Genomic DNA, 26,402 nt, shown 5'->3' on the forward strand with positions numbered 1-26,402 from the left:
CATTGTTCTTGCTGAGCTGTGACCCTCTAGAACAAATTGGTGGCCAGAAAGAAGGGCGGGTCGCAGCACACCCTAGCTTGGGTCGTGGCGCACCTGTCCTGTTTTGGGGTTGGGGGTTTCTGATTGAGGCGGGTCGTGGTATGGGTTCATGGGGCCGCGACACTTACTGTGTTTTTGGGCTTCAAGGAGGTTTTAGGCTCAGGAATCCAAAAGTTAAGGCTCGTGATGGATTTTATCACCCGGATTGATAGAATTCAATGTCCTAAAGACTAGAATTATGACCCAAAGCTATTTAATGGATTAGAACTTGATGGATGGATGTTGTTGATGCGTTCTGACTAGGATTTGGCGAGGCTCAGACTAGGGGACTGTGCTCAGGACATCAGTGCTTAGAAATCTCGGGACACAGGTAAGAAAATTGTTGTACCCGTAGAGCAGGGCGAGGCCCCATAGTTTGTATTGCAGGGCACAACCCTATATGTTTGTGTTGCAGGGCGTATCCCCATTGATTATGTTAATACATGTTTAAGTACTTGTTTAATTATGCTATTTGTTCATACATGTGAATGAACGGCAAGAGCCGGGAACAGCGAAGGCTGAGAACGGCGAGGGTCGGGAACGGCAAAGGGGTCGGGAGCAACGTTAAGCACGCGGAGTGCAAGTTGCTAGGGTGAGACCTTATAGGATACCTGGGATATCCTCATGGTGTAGACCGCGAACCCAGGGCCTGGTAAAGCGCCTAGGACGGCATGGCCGTATGTGTTTAGCCTGTTGGCAGTTTTATTATGTGTTTAATGATGGATACTCATATGATATTTGCTTGTGTGGAGTTTTCTTGCTAGGCTTCGGCTCACGGGTGCTCTATGGTGCAGGTAAGGGCAAGGGGAAATTCGACCAACCACGAGTACGGAGAGCGTGAAGCGACGCGTACATGTCTGGCCTGCCTAGCTGCCACGACGAGGGATATTTTTGGGAGTTGTTTGTATTCAACCTAAATTTTGTCGTTTGGTCGAGTTTAGTTATATTTTTGAGTTGTAAATATTTCTAAACAATAATTTGGGATCCCAAATGTTAAACGCTTTATAATTCTCAATGAATGGATATATTTTCAAATTATGTGACTTTGTTTATGGTTTAGCTACACTTTTGTCTTAAAACCTCGATTAGCGAGTTAACTGCACGTTTTGAACTCACTTAGTAACGGTTCATAGGAAGTAGGGCATTACAACTTGGTATCAGAGCGAGCCAAGGTTTATGGTTCTTGGAGATTGATCGAACATGTACGCTCGCTGTCAGTGACAAGTTCGACTAAGGGTTGGTTGGTAATGATTGAATTATAAGCTTGAATATGTGCTTAGCTACCCTGTTTGCTTGCTTATTTTATATAGAGCATGATGAATGAGTTAACATATGCATGATGCCAGGGCATGGCCCGTTGAGTGTAATATGTTATTTGTATGTTATGTGGATTGTCTTTATGGTTGGCTGATGTGAATTGGGAAGTGGTTTTGGATGTTGTTATCATGCTTGATAAGCGACGTCGTTGATTGCAGGCATATTGTTGAGATGCCTCAACAATCATCGAGACTCCGCGGCAGTAGGGCCGGGGATGACAACCAGGGTTAGGACCCTCCAACTGCCCCACAGGATTGGCAACAGATGTTTATCGAAATGGAAGCAAGACTGCAACAAACAGAGGAAGAGAACTTTGATAGTTTAGGCAACAAGCCCCTCTTCAGGCCACTAGGTTGTCAGTTTAGCAGGTTGTGGCGCCAGTGCCGATTCAGTCTGTTATGGAGAACAGGTGGGAACCTTTGTATTAGAGGTTCAGGAAGCAGCATCCTCCCACCTTCGAGGGTGGACCGGACCCGCTGCGGGCAAAGCAGTTGATGAATATGATTTCCTCCATCTTGGATTTTATGAGGGTGGAAGGGAACGAGAGGGTAGCTTGTGCCAGCTCCATGTTCAAAGTGGATGCCCGTATCTGGTGGGATGTAGTGGCTCAGAGAAGGAATGTTGCAGTTATGACTTGGGAAGAGTTCATAAACATTTTTCAACGAGAAATATTACGGTGTTGCAGTCCGAGCTGCGAAGGTTGATGAGTTTATTAACCTAACTCTGAACCGGTTGACAGTTACTGAGTATGCATTGAGAATTGATCGGTTGGCGAAGTTTGGGCCTAATTTGGTGCCGACTGATGCGGCAAGAAGGAATAGATTTTTGCGGGGGTTGAATGTTATGATCGCCTGTGATGTGAAGATTACTTTGGATCCAGAGACTACTACTTATGCCCAGGTGGTGGACAAGGTCGTTACAGCTGTGGGGGCCGGGGATCAGATATGGAGAGATAGTGATGTTAGGCGCGATGCCAGGAGGATGATGCCTCCTCTTATTGGATCCATTCGGGGTAGTGGCTCCAGTGAGTAGAAGAGAGAGGCCCCAGACTCTTTTGTTCCTCCTAGTTTGGATAGGAGGGCATGGGGTGCTTTTGTCGGCCGTCAGGGTGGAGGTGACAACTGGAGGAGTTTTCAAGTGTGTCCACGGTGCAGACGGTGACATTAGGGTGAGTGCAAGATCAAGGCCTGCTTTATCTGTGGGAGTGCCAATCATCTTAAGAAAGAATGCCCACAAGTCAGGAAAGAGGAACCGAAGCAGGGCGACAGTCTCGCTCCTGCTAAAGTGTTGACCTTGTCTCAGACTGAGGTGGAGGCTAGCCCCTTGGTTGTGGCAGGTCAGATTTCTAGTGCTGGGTCTTCTTATACTGCATTGATTGATTCAGGAGCTACTAATTTATTTGTGTCTTCTAGAGTGATAGGTCAGCTATGTAGACATAGTGTTTTGTATGCTAGGGGTTTTCAGACTTTGTTGCCGACTGGGGAACTGGTAGTCTCTAGGAGATGGATTAGAGCATTGTCAGAAGAGATAGACAGTAGAGAGTTGTATGTGGATCTGATTGAGCTATAGATGGATGACTTTGATATAATTCTAGGGATGAATTGGTTATCGATGTATGGGGCAACGATTGACTGCAAGCGTAGGATGGTGACTTTTGAACCAGAAGGGGAGGTACCCTTTGTATTTGTGGAGACAGTTAGTGGACCGCAGGTACCTATAATTTCAACACTGAAGGCTAGAGACCTGATGCAGGAAGGTTGCATAGGATTCCTAGCGAACGTTGTGGATAATTCTAGAGTTGTGTCGGTTGGACCAGGTGAGACCAGATTGGTATGTGAGTTTCCAAATTTATTTCTAGCAGACCTGCCAGGGTTGCCACCACAGCGGAAGATTGAGTTTGTCATAGAGTTGGCACCAGGGGCGGAGCCAGTATCAAGGACACCTTACAGAATGGCTCCGACGGAGTTGAAGATTCAATTGCAGGAGTTATCGGAATTGGGGTTCATCAGACTGAGTTTCTCGCCATGGGGTGCTCCAGTGTTGTATGTCAAGAAGAAGGATGGATCTCTGAGGATGTGTATTGACTACAGGGAGCTGAACAAGTTAACCATTAAGAACAAGTATCCACTACCTAAGGTCGACGATTTATTTGACCAGCTACAGGGAAAGACAATGTTTTCCAAGATTGATCTCCGGTCAAGCTACCATCAGTGAAGGATCAAAGAAGAGGACATCCCAAAGACCGCTTTCTGTATGAGGTATGGACACTATGAATTACTGGTAATGTCCTTTAGATTAACCAATCCCCTAACAACTTTTATGGATATGATGAATAGGGTTTTCAAGGACTACTTGTACAAGTTTGTGATAGTATTTATTGACGACATTCTGGTGCACTCTCAGTCAGAAACAGAGCATGAGCAGCATCTACGTTTGACATTGCAGTGGTTGAGGGAGCATAGGTTATATGCTAAGTTTAGTAAGTGCGAGTTTTGGCTACCGCAAGTGACATTTCTAGGTCATATTGTCAGCAAGGAGGGGATTCTGGTTGACCTAAGTAAGATTGAGGCAGTGAGGGATTGGCAGGGTACTATCGGCGGTTTGTTGAGGGGTTCTCCAGGATAGCTACGCCGTTGACAGAATTGACAAGTAAAAAGACTAAGTATGTATGGACAGACAGGTGTGAGAATAGTTTCAAGGAACTGAAGCGGCGTCTGATCATCGCACCAGTGTTGAGTCTGCCGACGGACAATGAGAAGTTTGTGGTTTACTGTGATGCTTTCAGATAGGGTTTAGGGTGTGTATTGATGCAAGCTGGAAAGGTGATAGCCTATGCATCAAGACAGTTAAAGGAGTATGAGCAGAGATATCCCACGCATGATCTGGAGTTGGCAGCAGTGATATTTGCACTTAAGGTTTGGAGACATTATCTGTATGGTGAGAAGTGCAAAATATACACCGACCATAAGAGTTTGAAGTTTTTCTTTACTCAGAAGGATCTGAATATGCGCCAAAGACGGTGGCTGGAGTTGGTAAGGGATTATGATTGTGATATCCTATACCATCCTGGGAAGGCTAATGTAGTGGCTGATGCATTGAGTCGGAAGGGCCCAGGACAGTTGTTCAGTTCGAGACAGATATCTGATAAGCTAGTTAAGGAGATGACTAGAGCGGGTATAGAGTTGTTGGTTGGTCAGTTAGCCAACATCACTCTTCAGTCTACACTCCTTGAGAGGAACAAGGAGGCGCAAGGGAAGGATCCCTAGTTGAGAGGGCACAGAGAGAATGTCTTAGTAGGAGTGGCTAAGGACTTTTCTATCTCAGAGATGGGGTTACTGAAGTACAAGGGTCGGATCTGTGTTCCGATGGATTCTGATTTTTGACAAGAGATCTTGGATGAATCACATACCAGTCCCTATTCCTTCCATCCAGGTACGACGAAAATGTACCAAGATTTGAGAGCTTTGTATTGGTGGTCGGGCATGAAGAGGGATGTGGTGGATTATGTGTCCAAGTGTTTAACTTATCAACAAGTTAAGGCTAAACATCAGAGGCCAGCAGGGTTATTCCAGCCTTTAGGGATTCCAAAGTGGAAGTGGGAAGATATCACCATGGACTTCGTGGTTGGTTTGCTGAAGACCGTGGGACAGCATGACTCGGTGTGGGTGATTGTGTATAGGTATACCAAGTCCATCCACTTTTTACCTATCAGGACAACTTATATTGTGGAGAAGTATGCCGAATTATATGTGAAGGAAATTGTTCAACTTTATGGGGCTCCGAGGTCGATAGTATCCGACAGGGACCCCACCTTCACCTCCAAGTTTTGGGAGAGTCTGCAGAAGGCTATGGGCACGCAGTTGCGGTTTAGTACTGCTTATCATCCTCAGACAGATGGACAATCTGAGAGGACAATTCGGATACTGGAAGACATGTTACGAGCCTATGTGTTGGATTTTGGGGGATCTTGGAGTAAGTATCTCCCTTTGATTGAGTTCTCATACAATAATAGTAATCAGGCAACTATCGGAGTGGCTCCGTATGAGATGTTATATGGGAGGAAGTGTAGATCACCTATCCACTGGGATGAGATGGGTGAGAGGAGATACTTAGGTTCTGAGATGGTTTAGAGGACCAATGAGGCAATTGAAAAGATTAGAGCTCGAATGCTCGCCTCCCAGAGTCGCCAGAAGAGTTACTCGGACTTGAGACGTAGAAGCGTAGAATTTCAGGTCGGTGATCATGTGTTCCTTAGGGTTTCACCTTTGAGAGGAGTGAAACGGTTTGGTGTTCGGGGCAAGCTGAGCCTTAGGTTTATTGGCCCCTTTGAGATTCTAGAATGGGTTAAAAAGGTGGCTTACAGATTGGCGATGCCTCTAGCTTTATCGGGGGTTCATGATTTTTTTCACGTGTCCATGCTCCAGAAGTATGTATCAGATTCGATGTATGTACTGAGCTATGAGAATTTGGAGCTGGAGAAGGATTTATCTTATGAGGAGAAGCCGATTCAGATTCTCGATCGGAAGAATAAAGTTTTGCGGAGCAAAACCATCGCCTTGGTGAAAGTGTTGTGGAGGAACAGCAAGATTAAGGAGGCGACATGGGAACTTGAATCAGATATGCAGGAGCGGTATCCCGAGTTGTTCAGGTAATTTCGAGGATGAAATTTCTGTAAGGAGGGGATAGTTGTAGTATCCCAAATTTGCTAATAAGGCTTAGGGCCTTGATTAGCGTGCCTGGAGGGCAATAAGTGATTTATTGTTATAATATGTGAATATGATGAATATGTGATTAGAAATGCATGTTTAGGTGAATTAAATATGCATGTGGGCCCTGTTTGGTCGTTAGGGGCATGTTTGTAATTTTAGCCGTTGAGGGCATATATGTAATTATTGTGATATATCTGTGCTGCACGATCCGAGACAGTCCTAGGGAACGGTTAGCTAGAAAGTCAAAGAGGGGTCGAATACCTGACTCAGGGCGAGTCGAGGGGTATTTCAAGCATTGGACGTTTTATGGGGTTATCGGGTTATGAAAATAAATATTTGGAGATATAATTGAAGTTAGAATGTTTAGGAGGGAGTATCGGTGAAATTTACCATTTTTCCCTCGGGGACATTTTTGGTACCCCGAGCCTTTGAGTTAACCTTAGAGACTTAAGTTAAATAAAACAAAAGAAGTATTCAGAAACTAAGGGAAACCGACCCAAGTATCTCTCTCTTTCTCTCCTTCGGTTCTTTCCCTTCTCTCTCTTGAGTTTGAACATTTTGATGAATCAGAAAATTGGCAAGCTTAGCTCTTAAGGGATTGAAGCTGGCTGTGATTGAGGGTTAGCTCAGGGCCAAGTTATCTGATTGAGGTAAGGATTCTAGCACTTAATTGTCTGAGTTATGTTGAGTTTTCTGCTGGTATTTCATAGTTATGCATGTGAGTTAGATGAAGAATCATTCTTGAGTTTTAGATGAGGTTTGGGGTTAATTCTTGTTAGGTTTGTTTGCTGAGACTGTAGTAGAACTTCTGTGATGATTAATTTGAAACGTTGGGTTGATTTTGGGGTAAATTGGCTTGGATTTGGTGGAGAAAATGGAGGATTTTTCTTGGTTCGAAGGGTCAGGCCGTGGCATTTTTCTTGCCGAGTCGCGGCCCTCTAGAACAATTTGGTGGCCAGGAAGAAGGTTGGGCCGTGGCACACCCTAGCTTGGGCCACAGCGCCCCTGCCCTATTTTGGGGTTGGGGTTTCTGGTTGAGGCGAGCCGCGGCATGGGTTCATGGGGCTGCAACACTTGGTCTGTTTTTGGGCTTCAATGAGGTTTTAGGCTTGGGAATCCAAAAGTTAAGGCTCGTGATGGATTTTATCACCCAGATTGATAGAATTCAAGGTCTTGGAGACTAGAATTATGACCCAAAGCTATTTAGTCGATTAGAACTTGATGGATGGATGGATGTTGTTGATGCATTTTGACTAGGTTTTCGGCGAGGCTTAGACTAGGGGACTGTGCTCGGGACATCGATGCTTAGAAAGCTCGGGACACAGGTAAGAAAACTATTGTACCTGTACAGCAGGGCGAGGCCCTATAGTTTGTGTTGTAGGGCATGACCCTATATGTTTGTGTTGCAGGGCGTAGCCCCATTGATTATGGTAATACATGTTTAAGTACTTGTTTAATAATGCTATGTGTGCATACATGTGAATGAACAGCAAGAGTCAGGAACGGCGAGGGTCGGGAATGGCAAAGGGGCCGGGAGCAGCGTTAAGCATGCGGAGTGCGAGTTGCCAGGGTGAGACCCTATATGATACCTGGATATCCTCACGGTGTATACCATGAACCCAGGGCCTGGTAAAGCGCCTAGGATGGCATGGTCGTATGTGTTTAGCTTGTTGGCAGTTTTATTATGTGTTTAATGATGGATACGCATATGTTATTTGCTTGTGTGGAGTTTTCTTGCTGGGCTTCGGGTCACGGGTGCTCTATGGTTCAGGTAAGGGCAAGGGGAAAGTCGAACAACCATGAGTACGGAGAGCGTGAAGCGATGCATCCATGTTTGGCCTGCCTGGCTGCCACAGCCAGGGGTATTTTTTGGAGATGTTTGTATTAAACCTAAATTTTGTCATTTAGTCGAGTTTAGTTATATTTTTTAGTTGTAAATATTTCTATACAGTATTTTGGGATCCCAAATGTTAAACGCTTTATAATTTTCAATGAATGGATATATTTTCAAATTATGTGACTTAGTTTATGGTTTAGCTGCACTTTTGTCTTAAAACCTTGATTAGCAAGTTAACTGCACGTTTTAAACTTACTTAGTAACGACTCTAAGGAAGTAGGGCATTACAGTGTTATTATTCAAGGCTAACTTCTTTAAAGAATAGTATTGAATGATGTGTTTCAAGTTTGATTGATGTAAGGCTATTTTTAGCCTACTTTCTAAGTGTCTTGATTCATGTTTTATTGTTGTGTTTGTGTGTTTGTGGGGGCGGATTTACGCTTTTTTTTCTTGATTTTAGGTTTAAGCACAAGAATGGTTCAAATGGAATTGAATGTGGAAAACAAGTGCTAAACCGGGCTTAAAAGTGTTCATTGCAAGATTTGGGTCGCAGCGCTAGAATTTGCGTCGTGGCGCTGGTGTCCATTACAGCTGTGGCGAGGTCAAAAATCAGATTGGAAGTGGAAATCTAAATTCCAATTAGAACCCATTTTCCAGAAAGCCGAGAAGTGCCAACTTTTGAGTGGCGCCACAATGCTGTCGTCCGTACGGTTCACGAATTTTCCACTTATTGAAGGGAATTTTTGGAAATAGGGCAGAAAAATGAAGAGGTCATCATTTTTAATTAGAGAAATCGTGATTTTCAGAGGGGGCCTCTGGGAGAACTTAGAGAACAACAAAGAGAGAATTGGAGATCAAGCTTTGGAGCAATTGTGACAACCCCGAATCTAGTTTCTTCTCTGCTCTTTATTTTCTGAATTTATTATGTCTTTCATGGATTTGATTATGAACATTTTAATGGAGATTATGAACTAAACTCCAATTTAGGTTTTTAATGGAGATTGTCTGAAGCTTTCTATGGATTAATGCAATTTCGATATTTTCTTCTATTGATGTGTGATTTATTCATATTTGTGTTTATTACATGTATTTGATTGGCCATCCAATGCATGATTTATGATTTCAATAAAAAAATCTTAAAAGTGAGTGTTGAGAATGCTCTAATTGAATAAACATAGGTTTTGGCATAAAACGAGAGGATTTGTGTGGCTTGTGTAGCTTAGGATTATTACTTAATGCTGATTATGTGTGTTATGCCTCAGAAATGTAGGATAGTGCCATATAATTTAGAATCTATATGTCTTAATCAGAATGTAGGTAATTTTATAATCTGCTATCACATTAGGTAGAAGAAGAAGAATTGGTTTGCATTATTGAAATAGGAAGTGGAAGCAATTGAAATTAATTTCCCTACATTTCATTTCTTGATTGAATCTTGTTTATTGTTTCATTATTTGTTTATTGCTTAGATTATTTAGTTTAAACAATCCATTTTTCAATAGCCAAATAGAAACAAAAATTCAATTAATTGGTACTTAGTTACAGTCCTTATGGGAACGATCTCACTTACATGAGTTATTACTTGTAAAGACGATACGTATACTTGCGTGTTGGAGTTTTCACAACAACTGGCCCTAAGGTACACTCTTGAGTTAAGTCATTAATCTAAAATAATGGGTTACACTCACAAAGGTTAACTAGGCTTTCGAGCGGACTAGTTAATCTTGACCAAACAAGCGGTTGTTCGTAAGTCAAAAGAGAAAATAGTTGATTTTAAGTTTTCACTTATGAATTTGAGAATTGTCTCGAAATTAATCTTAGATTAGTCTGACCTACCCTAAGGCTGGTCCATTAATTTTCAAATTAATTGATCATGTAATTAATAATAATTATTTTTATGTGTTATTTAAATTTGTTGCGTTCGTGCATCATATTTACTATCCCAAAAACTTATTGATATACATATATGTGCTAAATTCATTTTATGATATTATTTATTTATTTAATCAATCAATCCATCTCTTAATCATAACCTTGATGTCTTCCTCGAAACTCTCACATTTGATCTTAATGACATGCATTGTTTATTTTTGGGAATGATGATTGTTCTCAAAAATAAAATTTTAATGAATGCGATTGTTGAAGAGCCCAAATCAGTTCCATCCTTTTCAAATGGTTATGAAGAACATGAAAAATATAGTGATTGGAGTTAGTCCAATCATTTGGCTCATTATTGTCTGGTTTATAGCTTGACTGACGAAGTGATAGGAAAATATATTCATATCGAAAACGCCTATGAAATATGACACTCAATAATAGACGAAGCTGAAGAAGTTGCTAAGTCTAATCGTTTGAAATAAACCAAGGTAAATATGATTTACATATATTTTTCTAGTGATTATTGTACTCACACATGCAACTAACCATATTTGTGTTGTTTGTTCTTCATCGCTGGTTAAGAATATTTCCACAAAGAGTTTAACTGTGCGCCAGATGTTGGATAGAGATGGAGTTTGATTTTAGTTTTATTTAGAATTTTAATTTTGTTATGAGCAATTTAAATTTTTTTAGGCTATTCTTAGAGACTTTAGATTTCTATTTAGAACAAAAAACTAATGATTTAGAAAATTTTTAGTTTATGATTGGTAATGTGATTATTAATTGGGAACTTTATTATTTCTATGTAGCATGAACAAGGTTTTAATATTTCTTTCAATAATAATTCGATTGTTATCTCATGATCTGGTATTGAAATATGTCATGAAAAATTCGATGATGGGTTGTATAAACTTAAGGCAAAAGAGTGATCTATATCCAACTCTGAAATGTATAAATTTGCAAACCCAAGGTCTATTAAATGTCAAAAGACTGATTCCAATAGTTAAACATATCTATGAAATTTGAGATTGGGGCATATTGGTTTGGATAGAATTAACAGACTAGCAAAGGAGGGACCTTAAAAATAATTAATTTTTGATTCTCTTCCAGTCTGTGAATCCTGTCTGAAAGGGAAGATAACCAAAAGAATTTTCTTTGCAAAAGGTTCAAGAGCCATAGAACGACTTCATCTTGTACACATTGATGTGTGTGGACCACTTAATGTGCAAGTGAGAGGAGGGTCTGAATATTTCCTCCCCTTCATTGATGATTATTCAAGATATGGTTACCTATATTTGATGCCAAAGAAATCTGAATCTTTTGGAAAGTTTAAAGAATTCCAAGCTAAAGCTGGAAAATAATTAGGTAAATCACTAAAAGATCTTCGATCTGATCGATGAGGAGGGTACTTGGATTATAAATTTGAGGACCACTTGCATGAGCATGGAATTCAATCCCAATTCACTACACTTGGAACGCCACATCAAAATGGTGTTTCAAAAAGAAGGAACAAGGCGTTATTAGCCATGGTTAGATCAATGATGAGCTATTCATCATTGCCACTATAATTCTGGGGCTATGTCATTCAATGTGAAATGTACATATTGAATATTATTCCAACCAAGTCTATCAAGAAGACACCATTAGAATTGTGAAATGGTACTAAATCTACTTTACACAATTTTCGTATTTGAGGGTGTCTAGCCACGTGCTAAAAGAAAATAGTGGAAAGATGGAATCTCGCACTGAATTGTGCATGTTTGTGGGATATTCCAAAGAGACTAGGGGTGGTATATTCTATAGTCCTAAACAAAACATTTGTATCAACAAATGCTATTTTTTCTTGAATATGACTATATTTACAACAACAAGCCTCGCAATAAGGTTGTACTCGAGGAGATGGTCTCGAATCAAGTAAAAAGTTCACCAACTGTTCGCAATAAACAACGACAAGAGGGAGCCACAAGTTCTAGTCAGAGCAAAAGAGAGATTCGTCGTAGTGGGAGGATTGTCAGGCAGCCAAGTCGTTATGAACACTAAGCTCAAATGCTTGTGTCTAACATAAACAAAGATGATCCTTTGACATATGGAGATGCAATGAAAGATTCTAACAAAGAAAAATCGCAAGATGCCATGTACCTGGAAATAGAATCGATGTATTCCAATTCTGTCTAGACTCTTGAAAATCTTCTTAAAAATGTTAAACCTATTGGTTGCAAATGGATATTCAAGAAGAAAAGATTAACAGATGGGAAAGTGGAAACTATCAAAGATAGGCTTGTAGCCAAGGGCTAACAAGAAGGGGTTGATTATGAATAAACCTTTTCTCCTGTGGCCATGCTTAAATCCATTTGTATACTCTTTTCTATAGCTACTTGCATGGATTATGAGATATGGGAAATGGACGTTAAAGCTGAAACTTTTGTTTCGTAACTCATTGATGTAAATGGCTGGGGAAATAATATACAGATATGGAATCTATACATTTTTTTAGAGGAATTGAATAATTGTTCTCTTAAGCTTTGGCTTTTGGAACTGAAAGGTTATTGATCTCAAATTCATAAATCCGTTTATGAATTAACCTTCACTAGTAAAGTTAATGGTCCTTAACGAAACAAGATATAATTAAATAGTTTAAATGGTAATTAATTCTTACTTTAATTTTGAACCTTTAATAGAGGATTGAATTTTATGTAGTGATTAAAATGATGGACACTTTTTATACTTCGAAATACTCAATAAATAAATTGCTATAATCACAGGAGTGTAGTCTAATATTTTTAGTGGAATACTAATGAGATTAATAAATTAAGGTTATTATATTAAAAAGTTTTAATTAATAATCAAAATTTATTGGAACTTGAAATTATAGGTCCTCGAGATGACTCTATCAACACTATTCAAGGTAAGAGTTGAAATTAGAAAAAATCAGGGAAATTACATATTTGGAATAAATTTGTTCTTCAGGGTCAAATATGTAATTAAGAAAAATTATTTAATTAATATAGAAATTTTTGAAATTGGTATTTTAATTAAAAATGAATTTTTAAATTATATTATTAAGTTAATTGCAATTTTGAAAATGATATTTAAATAATTAAGATAATTAATTTCGAATTAATTAGCTTTATTTATTTAAATAATGTGAAAAGATATTTTTTGATAATTCAAATTGGATTTGAATTTGAAATGATATTTATTCTGTAATTAATCTGATAAGATAAGTAATTGGGTTTAGATATTTTTTGAATAAATAATTATTAAATAATTATTAAAAGAAAGTGCTTGGAACACATCCCTGAAATCAATGATATGTTACACGCCAACTATTGTTGGCGTGTAACAAGGTCAAAGAATAGATCTTGATATTTCTTTTATTTAATTAATAATTGGTTTATAATTTGAATTTTGAATTTAATTAATTTTTTTTCATAAATCTATCAAATAGAAATTGTTTCATAATACACTTAACAGAGAGAAAATTCTGAGCTTAAAGAGAGAAAAATATAACGTAATCTTTTCTCTATCCTTGAAAACTGTCTCAGACCTAATATTCCAAGATCTCATGAGTTGAGTACATCTTTTGAATTAGAAATTTTCCCACCATTACTCTACGTGCCCACGCACGTCTTGAGGTGGAGGGATACATCTTGGAAGATCTTGGTCTTCATATTCACAAAGCTGCTTTGGATTGGATGTTCATAGGAGGTACTAAAAGATAGCAAGGATTCTTGATTATTCTACAACTGGTAAATTTTTGCATATTAATGGATTTTTTATTTAAATATTGTTTAAATAATTTGTGTTTTGAAATCTCTGGGCTCACCAATTCATGCTTTTCGATGCGCATATGGTAAACCATTTACCAGCAAGTTTAAGCTGAGTTCAGATGATTTCTTAGGTATGCCTCCTATCATTGAGAGTGCGTACTATGAACACTTTCTGACCTTCTCTCATGATGGCTCTTCGTCCAAATGCTGCCTTCAGCAAATCTCACCATCCGCTAGTGAGGTCGTTGAATTTGGTCGTTCGCACGAACTCAGATTTTGGTATCCCGAGACAGTGAAACATAGGTAACCTCTCTGTTGGCAGAGTTTCTCCAGTTATTTCTATGAGCTGGTGTGTTTCCTTGTGCTCGTAGAGGTGTTGGGTGACGACTCGGTGATGGTGGGTGCCTTATCGATGAGGCCGCCTGCCATCCATCTAGGAGTACCAATTAAGTTACCCATCATCCACCGTAGTGTCTCGAACTGGTGGTAAAGCTTCATCATATTTTTGTACATTACCACTCGGTCGGACTGGTGTTGGAGGATTCGAGGAGACTCCTGTTCGCCTTGAAGTAGTCCCTACTCTCCCTATTTGGTTGCGGTGAGCTCAGGAAACATGAGTTGTCTACTTGTTCATGTGATTGTGCGCGGGCTGGTCATTCCTGGTGTTCCGTTCTGACAACATGGAGCTCGGAGTTAAGGTCCGGACATAACGAGTGACATTAGTGCAATTATGCTTATGGGACCTATTCTTATGGGACCCACTTGATCACCTTCCGACATTATGCTCGGTTACAGAAAGGGGTAGTCGAGACATTATCCCATCAATACGCCTGTTAGTGTGGGCGAGAAGGCTCCTCAATTGAGCATTCTCCAGTTCAACCGGTCCTGTGTAACCTAGTTTGTTACGCATGAGCTACATGCCTCTCTGACTCGTTGTCATGCATCGATCATGTTACCACCATTTTGACTGAGTGAAAAAATTGCATAAGATATTGATAAGCCTATTTGATCTCTCAATGAAAGCACAATCTGTTGACGTTGTTTTTCTGCAACAGTAGACTAAGAAGTTCGAAATAGATAATTAGGCTTTTTAAGAAATCGTAAATAAATATCACACAACAACTTTTACGTGGTTCAGTGATTAAAATTCACCTAGTTCATGAGTCTAGGATCTCTAGAAAAATTGTTTAAGACAATTTTGGCAGAGTTTTTGCATACAAAATTCGATCCCTTTTTTGTGTCCATTTGTCCTCTATTTATAGGGGATCAATGGACATAATTCATGACTGTTTACATCTAAGTTGTAAAGCGTGCCCTAATTTTATTCTTTTATAAAATGTGATTCAACTCTTAGTCAATAGAAAAATACCATTTTAAGAAAAATCTCAATGGGGCCTTAGTAAAATATGCATATTGGGCCCAATAGTTGAAAAATAAAATAATGTCTCTTTATGAAATATTCATAAATAAAAATAAAATAAAAGTTTAAGTCCCACTAACGTAATTAAAAATAAAATATTTAACATAGGTTTTTTATTCTTGGCGCTCATATTGATTGTTGTACGTTCATAGACACCCCCACACCATACATACTCAGACGTCGAAACTCCCCACATCACAACGCGTGAGAAACCCTATTGCTTACCGGTAATGGGGAAAGTAAGGGGGTGAGCTAAAAGCCCAGTAAGGAAGTACAACAATACAACCAAATCAAAGAAAATGCAAGGGGACATGTATCGCAAATCAGGGAAAAACATAACATCTTCATAGTCATATATTATAATCATAAACTTAATCACACTCATACAACACAATTACACATCATAAACATACTCTTTGTGAGCATGGCACCTTTATTGTCCATGTCACATCTTTAGGTAACCAGTAGAAACATAGGCCTGTAAGACCTCCTCTATGAGGTAGACAGGATCTCAGGTCCTTGGTAACCTCAGTGCATCTGCACTTTTGAGTTACATCATATCCTCAATAACTCTTTTGTTGTGTCGCGTTCAGCACGCTAGCAACATTTTCTTTTCATTCATCTTACAAGCACATTCGTCACAGTTCACATCAAAACATAGAAATGACACATTTCATAGCACTTGTCTTATCATAACATATCAAACATAGGATTTCACCTTTCATAACACTTGGCTTATCATGACATATCAAAACATAGATCTTACACTTTCCATAGCACAAAACATATATAATTCTATCTAACTTCCTTCCCTCAGGTCCAAGAAAGATAAAGTACGAAAATGTCACGACGAGCCTATAATCATAATCAAATGTTCGTCTTTAAAATCACGTACAAATACTCATGCCCAACATACATACCCCACCCGTGCATGGGCCATGCACATCTGGCACAAGTTACACTACAATTACAAACATACAATAATTTCACATAAAATTATAAAAGAATAATGCTAATTCTACCCATCAATCCTTCATGGTTACAAAATAACAATCATATTTTTTTATTAATAGGCGTATTTTTTTAACATGAATATACATTTGTGTGTAACATGCGTACGTGAGAGTGTTCTTAAAATTTAATGTTTAAAGTCGATAATTTCTACATGCTTATCTCATTACCTTTTCTTAAAAAATTCAGCACGCATAATTTATTTACCACTTAGTTATTACTTCATCATTTCTTTAACCACATATTTGTCATTGAAAACTTTATTACAAAATTTAATTTTCTAAAATAATTCATTTAGCCTTTTAATTTCTCATGAAATAATAATCTCATCTATTATTTAAATAACAATTAAAAGATTGTGCCAAAATTTGTAGTTACTTATAATGACTAAATGAATTTCTTGATTGCTTTTTAGAAAAAAAAAATTACTTATCATAAAAAAGAAACTGCATAGTGTGAAAATAATTAAATAAAGTGTGGAAAAATTACATTTTTCATATATAAAATCTAAGACTTAATTTATTGGAGTGTACATCTTACTTAGCTTAATTAAAAGGACATTTTCTCTTAATAACCAAAAGTTCCATCAAGCATTTTATTTAATTAAAATCACATACTTGAATTATAAACCATATTTTCTTTCATAAAATACAATAAAAAAAACTACATGTTTTAATTAGTTAAAAAGTCTCATTAAAATGATAGAAAAATTATCTTTCGATTACAATTGTTATAAAATATTAATTTGGGAAAAACTTGTATATTTTAAATTCCTAAATCAATTACAACAACATAAATAAATAAAATTAGCAAGTAATATTTATGTACAAATACATATTAATCATATTTACACCATTCCCTAGCATGTTTCTACCATCTCATGCATTCCAAGAATAAAACTTAGTTTAAGCTTCAAGAATCAAAACTGTATATACAAGACCAAATTAACATTTGTAAAGAACTTAATACCAATTTCAATCTTAAAAATAACCTAACATGTTTCTAAGATTATAAGTGACAACAAAACAGAAAAAATGAACCAAACATGTTAAAAATGTCCTTAGGCCGAAACCTACATAGTCCAAAAACAGCAAATCTTTTTCATGCATAAAAATATAAAAGACAATCATCAACATATATTAGTAGATTAAAACCAAAACCTTAACATGCATCTACCATCATCTTTGCATTCTTTTACATAAATCATTAAAATCAAATAAATCATAGCAACATAACATAGGAAAACCCTAGGTGTCACAACTTCAAAACCACCATGTTCATAATTCTAAGATCAAAACAACACCAATAACATGAGATCAACATACATTCCTTGTCAATATCAATCCATATTCAAAAACCATAAACCATAATCAACAACAAATCAAACACAAAAATAAGAGTGGATCCATTACCTCTCTTGATTGTAGAATAAAGAACACAATAGTGACAAGAACCCTAGAGTACAATCACCTTGAATACCCTACCACCATTTTCGAACCACAAGCAAGAAGAAAGAGAAAAAAAAATTAGTAATAAGGAGAAGAAACATGCTTAGTGTAATAAACCAAAATAAAAAACAAAATCATACCTATCACAAATTTAAACCCCTCATCTTCTTCTTCTCCTTCTTGTAAATCTCTCTCTCTCTCTCTCTCTCTCTCTCTCTCTCTCTCTCTCTCTCTTTCTTCCTCACTCTCACGCTCTTTCTCTCTCTCTTTCTTTCTCTCTTTCTCTCTCTAGTTCTCGAGTTCACCCTCTCTCTCTTTCTCTCTTGCACGCTAGCCACAATGAGTTTCCAATACTCATTGTTCACCGCCTCATTTCCCTTAAGGTCTATCAATCAAGGCTAATGGAAAGGGAAACTAATCAAATCCCTTTCCTAAATCAAGGAAATAAAGGCCTTGACCCAATCAAGTGAATAATTAGAAAAAAAAATCAATTTTCTTTCCCTATTCTTGTGGCTGTCGTCCACACTCTCCCTCACTCTCCTTTTGTTTTCCTTTCCACATTTTCATTTACTCACCAAATCAAAGACAACCAAACAAAAATATCCACATTAATACTTAGTGATTGTCTTTACCCAAAATAGATAAAAGACATCTAATTCATTTATTTAAATTTCAAACTTAATGGGAAATGAAATCTCTTCCTTTCCCACTCTTCTCACACCCTCTCTCTATTTCTTCCATTTTTATTTTCTTTTTAATTTCTTAAATAAATAAATAATTATGCATAGGAAAAACTATTGTATTCTCACCATGCAACCATGCCCATGCACACACCTAAGTGTTCAAGTCTATCATTATTAACCATGTACCTTGGTGCACACAACCAAAACTCATGAACTTGCAATTTAAAATAATTTAATAAAACAATTAACAAACTAAATTCACATAATTTCTACCAAACAATTAAAAATAATTTCCTAACATTTAACAATTAATAATACAATAAAGCACAAAATTAATTAAAATAAAAAAGTAATGAGATTCATGAGTAATGTTCAGGCTTGTGTAACTCCCAAAACGTACAAATAAATGTAATAAAAGCATTAACTACCTGATATTATATGTTATTAGGCAGAGGTTACAACAGTTACATCATGTTATTAATTCGTGTAACATCTCCGAGTCTTTAGGAATTCCATCTTGTGCATTCTAAGCGTTTTTGGCGAGTTGAATGCATTCCGCGAGCTGGAAGTTTATAGGATATGGTGACTTAAACATAGAGATTCTCAGGATATGGCTTAGGTGAACTAAGGATTGTCAATCGTCCTCCATCACAGTTGTTGTACCCAGTTTTCGAGCCATGTTAAATGTGACCTCGAAAGCTGGATTCGCGGCGAATGAACTCGTACAGTTTGAAGTATGCTCCAGGATTAAATATCGAGCTTGCAAAACTGAGACGATCTCGATTATGGTGACCTCGAAATATTTACGATCTCGAAAGGTAGTTTCCGAGATGCATCTATCTTCAAGAACGACCTCGGATCAGGGGTTCTGAGCCTTGACGCGCATACGATCTCGAAAGACATGTGACCTCGGGAGATGTCATTAGCTCGAGAGCTGATGAGAAATCTGAGGGACTAAGGCCTTAGAGAGACATGATTATGACTTTGAGTATCCACAAGTGTTATCCACAAGAGTCGCAGTCTGCATTTATTGTTGTAAATCCCATAATATCATGGGATATTATTTGGTTAGTTATACGCCCCCTGGTCTTCAGGGGACGTTTCCTTTTATATCTGATTATAGGCATTTACAGCCATTTATTTTATTTACACAAAAAGAGTAACTACCCAAAATATGTGGGATAGTATTCTGCAGCCTTCTCTATAAATAGAGGGGTCATGCGCCATTGTAATGGACCGAAATTCTGAACCTTGAGAGAAAACTCTGAAGAATTCATGCTTAAGAATTTTCAGAGATAATCTTGAGTTTAATAACAGAGACTCGTGGACTATGCAGATTTAACTGCTGAACCACGTAAAAATCGTGTGTTAGTATTGTCATATTTTAATTGGCCATTATCAGTTATTGTTTACGTGCTCTCCTTTCACTGTTGACGAAAAACGGCGTCAACAGTTTGGTGCTTTCATTGAGAGCCTTAAGCATTCATCCCTGAGAAAATCATGGCCACAAACAATCAGAACACACCTGAAGAAAATTACCCAAGACGTCCTGGAAAACAGCCAATGGAGAATCCGGATGTTGAAGAGAGAAGTGGGTCTTCTGATTACCGGGGACCACCTCCTCCACCAAGAGATGAGGATATGTACTACAATCCTGAGCGGTACGTTCCTATTGTGGAACTTGAAAACCGGCAGTTGAAACAGCTGTTGGCAGAGGCCAACAAACGGAATGAGTTGACAAGGATAGCCACAGAGGCGCAGGTGGCTCAGCCCCCGCCTCTACGCGAAAACCAAGTCCCTCCTCCAAGGGACGTGCATGTTCCTCCCCAGAGACCCCGTGGGCGTCCACGAAAAGATGCTGCCACAAGAAGGCCGACTCAACCTCCGGCACCAGCAGAGCCATCCGCTCCACCTAGGCCCCAGAGGAGTACTCGGGCTCGGGCCCCGGCTAACCCGCCTGTGGAAGTGCCTGTAGGAACTGAGAATAACCGAACCCCTGCAGAGGCTCGGACTCAGGTACCTGGGAGCGCACCAAATGCGACCGACCCATCTCGGGTGAATTCCGGACCCTCTAGGCCGCGACAAGGGTGGCAGCCACCGTCGACTATATGGTTCCCTCCGTCACCCATAAGATATCCTTCGCCCCCCCGCAGGAACGCTCAACCCGTTCGAGATCAGAATGAAGGGCGTGCGGGGGAAAGACAAGGAAACAGGGAGACTTTCCAGGAGTGGAGAGGCGCCCCGTCTGAGAAAAGTCAGACGTCTTGGTCTCGCACTGCGGAGACGAGGCGACGTGGGAAAAATCCATCACGAAATAACCAAGCAATGAGTTTTACCAGTGAAGATTCCGGAGATACCAGGTCAGTCAGTAAGCATGACCGAGGTCGTGAGAATATCGGAAGCCGCAAAAATCGTCACGACCTGCGAGACCACCTGAATCAGAGTTGGGGTAATGGTGACCAAACGAATCCTGACTTGAGGAATCGCTTGAATAGGCGTAGAGACCCCGAGCGGAGACGCGAGCCTGGAATCACGATCAATGACAATCAATTACAGACAGTACCTCCTACTGACCCAGTCCAAGAAAGAATCGATCAGCTCGAAAGAGCCTTTAGGCTTTTAAAGAATGAACGAGGAAATGGTCGATATGAGGACTCTGATGAGGAGCTCGAGTCGTTTGCTCCCCATATTTCCAACACTCAATTTCCTCAAGGGTTTCGGATCCCTCACGTCCCAACGTTTGAAGGAAAAACCGACCCGTATAGTCACCTGAGCACGTTCAACACTATCATGAGAGCCAGTAACGTGGGTTACGAGCTCCAGTGCATGTTGTTTCCAACATCATTGGCAGGACCTGCCAAAAGTTGGTTCGAAAAATATAAGAGACACTCAATAACCTCATGGGAGCAGTTGTCTAAAGACTTTAAGAAGCAGTTCAGAGCAATGATGGGGGTCAGACCAGAAGCATCCACCTTAACTAACGTCCGACAACAGCCGGGCGAAACACTAAAAAGTTACCTAACAAGATTCAATCTAGAAGTCGCCCGAGCTCGGGACGTAGATGACAGTGGGCACCTAATGGCTATCCGAGCTGGTATATTACCGGGAAGTGCCCTTTGGGACGACATGCAAGGGAAACCGATAAGGTCAATAACCGAGTTTAACAGACGAGCGCAGAGGTTTGTCAATGTAGAGGAAGCGAGGTTGACGCTCAAAGCGACTCCCCAGTCCGAAACTACAACGATAAACATCAACTCTGCCTCAACCTCGGCGGACCCAGCAGCTCCAGAGCCTGCCACGGAGAACCCCTCCAAGAGAAAAAAGAACGAAGGAAGTAACCCCGAAGCTGAGGGAGGAAAGAAAAAGAAAGGGGAGAGGTATTTCTCCGTGTATAGCGTATACACCGAGCTCAATGAGTCTCGGGAGAACATATACCTGGCTAATGAAAACCAGGTCCCCTTTAGGCGCCCAGACCCGATGAGAAATCAAAAATCCAAGAGGGATTCCAGTAAATATTGCCGATTCCACAGAGACACCGGGCATACAACCGATGAATGTCGACAACTGAAGGACGAGATCGAAGGGTTGATCTCGAGAGGTTACTTCCGGCAATATGTCAAAAACCAGAGTACTGGTCAGGCGGCCGTGAGCCAGAGAGTAGCCGCGCCTCCGACGACACAAAACAATAACTCCCGAGCTCGGGAAGAAGACAGGCCCCCGCCGATAAATGGAGGGATGTAATAACCATCTCGGGAGGGCCTCATCTCGCAGGAGGGGGCAGGAATGCCCAAAAGAGGTATGTTAACGAGTTGAAGACAGGGGACGGGTCTCCTTATGAACCCGAACCTAGGGCACCAAAAAGCCAGAGGATTGAAACACAACCAATAACCTTCACCGAGGAAGACACCTCCCATGTTCAGTTCCCTCATCATGATCCGCTGGTCATTACTCTTCAGTTGACCAATAAAAGGGTCCACCGAGTTCTCATAGATAATGGGAGCTCAGTCAACATCCTTTATAAAGCAACCCTCGAGAAGATGGGACTCTCCCTTCGCGACCTGAAAGCATGTGCAACTACTTTGTACGGCTTTTCAGGAGAAGGAACTGCCTGTATGGGATCCATTGAGCTCCCCGTGACCTTGGGAGACTATCCAGTCTCGGTGACCAAGATAATGGAGTTCGTGGTAGTAGACTTACCATCTGCCTACAATGTGCTGCTCGGGAGACCCGCCCTGGTCGGGCTGGGGGCAGTTTCATCAGTAAGGCATCTGGCCCTTAAGTTCCCGACCCCTAGCGGAGTCGGGACATTAAAAGGAGACCAATTGGCAGGGAGGGAATGCTATAGCATCTCCTTGAGGGGAAAGAAACAAACGAACGCTCAAGCACTTGTTATCATAAAAAACAAAGACGGAACGGTTTTAGAAATTGACGAGGAGATTGATCCGAGGATTGAGGAGAAAGTTGACCTCGAACCTTTAAAGGAGCTCAAAGAATTTTAGCTCGAGGAAACTGATCCCTCGAAGAAGGTGAAGGTCGGAAAACACCTCCAAGACGAGGCAAAATAGCAATTAATTTGTTTTTTGAAGAAAAACCAGGATGTCTTCGCGTGGTCACACTCAGACATGGTAGGGATAAGCCCAAATGTAGCAAGCCACGCTCTAAACATAGACAAAAGCTTTCCCCCAAAGCAACAAAAGCGAAGACAGCTGGACGAAGACAGAAAGAAGGCGCTAAAGGAGGAGGTTGACAGGTTGAAGGCGAACTGATTCATTAGGGATGCCTTTTACCCTGACTGGGTAGCCAATCCGGTGTTGGTCCCAAAGCCCAATGGGACGTGGAGAACCTGTATTGACTACTCATATCTCAACAAAGCTTGCCCAAAAGACTGTTTTCCGTTACCAAGGATTGACCAGCTCGTGGATGCCACGGCGGGGCACAGCCTGATGTCATTCATGGATGCCTATTCTGGATATAACCAGATTCCCATGCATGCCCCCGACCAAGAACATACGAGCTTCATCACGGATAAAGGGCTATACTGCTATAATGTCATGCCATTCGGGCTCAAGAATGCTGGAGCCACATACCAGCGGCTCGTAAACATGATGTTTTCAAAGCAAATAGGGAACAACATGGAGGTTTATGTTGATGACATGCTTGTCAAGTCTCAACTTAACAAGAACCATGTTGATGACCTCGAAGAGTGCTTCGGCGAGCTCAGGAAGTATAACATGAAGCTAAATCCTCAGAAGTGCACTTTTGGGGTATCTTCAGGAAAGTTTCTGGGCTTTATTGTAAACTCTCGTGGAATCGAGGCTAACCCCGACAAGATCAAGGCCCTGATTGACATGCCCTCACCTCGAAGGCATAAAGACGTCCAAAGTCTGACTGGCAGGATGGCAGCCCTAAGCAGATTCATCTCGAAATCTACAGATCGTGGTCTTCCATTTTTCAACTTATTGAGAGGAGGTAAGAAGTTTGAATGGACGGTGGAATGCGAGCTAGCCTTTCAAGAGCTCAAAAAGCACCTTGCGGAACCACCCATCCTGTCAAAACCTGAAATGGGGGAAATACTGTACCTATACCTTTCAACTACCGAACACGCGATAAGTGCAGTGCTCGTCCGAGAAGAAGAGAGGGTGCAAAGACCCGTTTACTACATCAGTAAAAGATTATTGGGGGCAGAATCAAGATATTCATTGATGGAGAAACTCGCGCTCAGTCTAATTCATTCATCCCGTAAGCTCCGCCCCTACTTTCAGGCACATCCCATCCATGTGCTGACTGGTCAACCACTTAGGCAAGTCCTGTCTAAACCAGAAGCTTCAGGTCGACTTCTTAAATGGGCTGTTGAGCTCGGAAAGTTCGAGATCACCTACCACCCGAGAACGACCATTAAGGCATAGGCATTGGCGGACTTTATAGTGGAATGTACGGGTATAACCGACGACGAGGTAATAACCACGGCCCACGAGCTGTGGAAACTTTACGTCGACGGCTCGTCAAATGAAAATGGAGCAGGGGCAGGGGTCATTTTGGTTACCTCCGCAGGAAGCAGATTTCATTCTGCCCTAAGATTTGGCTTTAAAGCATCGAATAACGAGGCTTTACTCGCAGGACTTCGTATAGAAAAGGAGCTCAAAGCTAAAGCTATACACTGCTACAGTGACTCCCAGCTCGTGGTTAATCAAATCCTAGGAGAATATCAGGCTCGTGGCACTAGAATGGCAGCTTATCTGGAGAAGGCAAAATCCGCATTGGAGTATTTCGAGTTTTATGCAATCGAACAGGTTCCCCGAGAACGGAACTCAAATGCCGATGCCTTAGCTCGACTCGCCACATCCGCCGAAAATGAAGAGCTGAATGTTGTGCCCATAGAACACCTATCAGTACCTAGCATTAACGAGCCAGAAGAGGAATATGTGTGTATGATCGAAACAGAGTCGACCTGGATGACCCCGATAGTTGATTATCTCGAAAATGGAACTCTTCCAAAAGATCGGAACCAGACTCGAAAGTTGATGTATCAACTTCCCCGTTACACCATTTTGGACGGAAAGCTATACCGAAGGGGATATTCCATGCCATTACTTAGGTGTGTAACCCCTCCCGAAGCTAAGAAAATCATTGAAGAAATTCATGAAGGGTTCTGCGGAGACCACACCGGGGGGCATAGCCTGTCCAAGAAGATCATACGCCAGGGATATTTCTGGCCAACCATTAAAACGGATTCTTTCGAGTATGTGAAGAAATGCGACAAATGCCAAAGATTCGCCACGATACCCCGAGCCCCACCATCCGAGCTGACCATGTTGACATCCCCATGGCCTTTCGCGGTATGGGGCATCGACCTCATAGGCTCTCTCCCAACTGGCAAAGGCAGAGTGAAATATGTTGTAGTCGTCGTGGATTACTTCACAAAATGGGCGGAGGCTGAACCATTGGAACTATAACCTCAAAGAAGATCCTTGATTTCGTTGTAAAGAGCATCGTGTGCCGATACGGAGTGCCGAGGAAGATCGTATCCGACAACGGAACCCAGTTCGATTGTAACTTGTTCACCAACTTTTGTGAAAAGAATGGTATAATAAAGAGATTTTCATCAGTGGCTCACCCTCAAGCGAATGGCCAGGTCGAAGCTGTGAACAAAACTCTCAAAATTTCTTTAAAGAAAAAGTTGGAGGAAGCAAAGGGACGGTGGCCCAAAGAATTGCCCCAAGTCCTTTGGGGATACAGGACCACAGCTCGAACCTCAACAGGACATACCCCGTTCTCTCTAGCATACGGCTGCGAGGCAATGCTGCCCATTGAGGTAGAAATCCCAATGTTCCGAACTCAGATTTACGATCAAAGTTCAAACCACACTCAGCTCGAAGAAACCCTAGACTTGATTGAAGAAAAAAGAGAAGAGGCTCAGCTGAGAAATGCTGCCTACCAGCAACGAACTACCAGATATTTCAACAAGAGGGTTCGAGATCGAAAGTTCGAAATGGGAGATCTGGTGTTGAGACGCGTATTCTTGGCAACTCGAGATCCAGCAGCTGGAGTGCTCGGGCCGAACTGGGAAGGACCGTACCAGATAGAGTCAATCATCCGGCCTGGTGTGTACAAACTTGCGAGATTGGACGGGAGCCTAGTACCACGAGCATGGAATGGCGAACACCTTAGACCTTACTATCAGTAGTGTAGGAAAAGTGTTGCCTATAACCATGAGTTTCTATTTGTATTAGTTTGTTTGTCTTTTGATTACCATCAAATAAAGATTTATTTCGTTCAGTATATTATCTCTTTTTATTTTTTATTTTTGCAATCTCTCTTAATTTAATAACCTATGGTCACACTCATAGGATATTAAGGGGGCATCATTGGTATATATACCATCGGCTTAAAAAATAAAAAATATATGAAGTATGTGGATATAACCAGATACGCGAGCTTAGATAGTTCGGACATAACCGAGTTATCAAAAACATGAAGCATTTGGATATAACCAGATGCGCGAGCTTAGATAATTCGGACATAACCGAGTTATCAAAAATATGAAGCATTTGGATATAACCAGATGCGCGAGCTTAGATAGTTCGGACATAACTGAATTATCAAAAACAGAAAACGTTTAGAATTAACCAAATGTGCAAACTCAACAGGTTTGGAACAAACCAGCCAAAAAACTAATCAATGATAAGTAGGAACCTAAACCTACTTCGAGATAAATCGAGAACGAGGCTGGAATGTCTTAAAAAATATATAT

The sequence above is a fragment of the Humulus lupulus genome, chromosome X (assembly GCF_963169125.1).
Source record: "Humulus lupulus chromosome X, drHumLupu1.1, whole genome shotgun sequence".
In the NCBI taxonomy this organism is placed as follows: Eukaryota; Viridiplantae; Streptophyta; class Magnoliopsida; order Rosales; family Cannabaceae; genus Humulus; species Humulus lupulus.